The 1783-nt window shown below is 36.5% G+C and overlaps 1 protein-coding gene across 2 annotated transcripts in view; it reads right to left on the reverse strand.

The window, feature by feature from the left end:
- Window positions 1–1783, reverse strand: part of LOC106523350 (tripartite motif-containing protein 35) — a 105312-nt gene that overhangs the window by 25517 nt on the left and 78012 nt on the right. The window lies entirely within an intron of this gene.

A 1783-nucleotide genomic window follows, 5' to 3' on the forward strand; every position in this document is an offset into this window, starting at 1 on the left:
CTCTAGAGATGTAACTATCTGCGATACTGTGGTCACTCTAGAGATGTAACTATCTGCGATACTGTGGTCACTCTAGAGATGTAACTATCTGCGATACTGTGGTCACTCTAGAGATGTAACTATCTGCGATGCTGTGGTCACTCTCCATGTAGCTTCAATTATGCTAATGCTAGCTGTCACGTTCTCTCGTCCTGGCCACACCTCCGCTCTCTAACCCCACCTCCCCTACCCACAGCCCCTCCCCTACCCACTTTGATGCATTTTTCAAATTTCGCCTTGGGGCGGAGTTATCTTTTCACAGTGGGGTAAGATACACTTTAAGTAAATACTAAAATTTGCAGAAAAGGTTAAGTAAAAGTAGCAAAATGTTAGCTAAAAGCTACAACAGAAAAGTAGTAGCAAAAAGTTAAAAGTATTGCTTAAAAAGAGCACAAAGCTAAGCTAAAATAGGAAAAAGGGTAGCTAAATGTTAAAAGTAATAAAAATGATCTAAAGCTTTATGTCCTTTAAGCCCAGCTCAAAAATCAGATTAAAAACTAAAACAGAAAAAGGTAGCTAAATGCTAAATGGCTAGCTATAAGCCAAAATAAAATTATATGCATCAATCAAATGGATGCTAAAATAGCAAAAGGCTAGCTGAAAGTAGCTGAACCATAGTTAAAAGCAGTAAAATATTACCTAAAGACTAAAAGTAAAGCTTAACTCAAAGTAGCAGAAGCCAAAATGCCAAATCAGAAAAAGCTAAAATAAATAAAATTATTGTTAGAAGGTAAAATGAGCAAAATATTCTACAAAAGTATCAAATCAGTAGCTAAAAGCAAACAGTATCCAAATTAATTATACAATAACTAAAAAGTAGCTGAAGGCAAGTTAAAAGGTTGAAAGATAAAAAGCTAAAGCTAATATTAACTAAAAGCTAGAAATTGAGCAGAGACATTCAAATGGCCAAGAAAGTTACTTAAATATAAAATGAAACTAAACAGTAGCTAAAAGCTGGCAAAACATAAGCTGAAAGCTAAGTCTAGCAAAAAACTTGCCAGAAGCTCAAATCAGTGGGAAAAACTATGATAAAAAATATTGGAAAAATATTAAAATGAACAAAAACAACTGAAGGTCAAATGAGTAAAGCATTAGGAAAATCTAAATGAGCAAAACAGATCAAAGCTAAAATTAGCCAAAAAAAAAAAACTTTAATGCAACATAAAACTGAACCGTAGCTACGTGAGGAAAACAAAAGATAAAATTAGAATTGTCAAAAGCTGAAAGCTAAGACCAGCAAAAACATTAGCTAAAAGCTCAAACCAGCAGGAAAGCTTAAACTAGTAAAACTGTAGCTAAATGCTAAATTGATCAACACAATATTATTAAAACAATAAAATAAGCAATTTGTGTTTGTAAATGTTTAATTTAGGGAGGATATGAAGCAATTTGTGTGGATTTTGTTACTGATTTGACCTTTAAACTGTGTTGCTGCTATTTCCTGTGTTAACAGACAAACCTGACCAGAACCTGATCCAGAACCTGATCCTCCTGCACAGAACCTGATCCTCCTGCACAGATCCTGATCCTCCTGCACAGATCCTGATCCTCCTGCACAGAACCTGATCCAGAACCTGATCCTCCTGCACAGAACCTGATCCAGAACCTGATCCTCCTGCACAGATCCTGATCCTCCTGCACAGATCCTGATCCTCCTGCACAGAACCTGATCCTCCTGCACAGAACCTGATCCTCCTGCACAGATCCTGATCCTCCTGCACAGATCCTGATCCTCCTGCACAGA

Source organism: Austrofundulus limnaeus, unplaced genomic scaffold (assembly GCF_001266775.1).
Source record: "Austrofundulus limnaeus strain Quisiro unplaced genomic scaffold, Austrofundulus_limnaeus-1.0 Scaffold153, whole genome shotgun sequence".
NCBI lineage: Eukaryota > Metazoa > Chordata > Actinopteri > Cyprinodontiformes > Rivulidae > Austrofundulus > Austrofundulus limnaeus.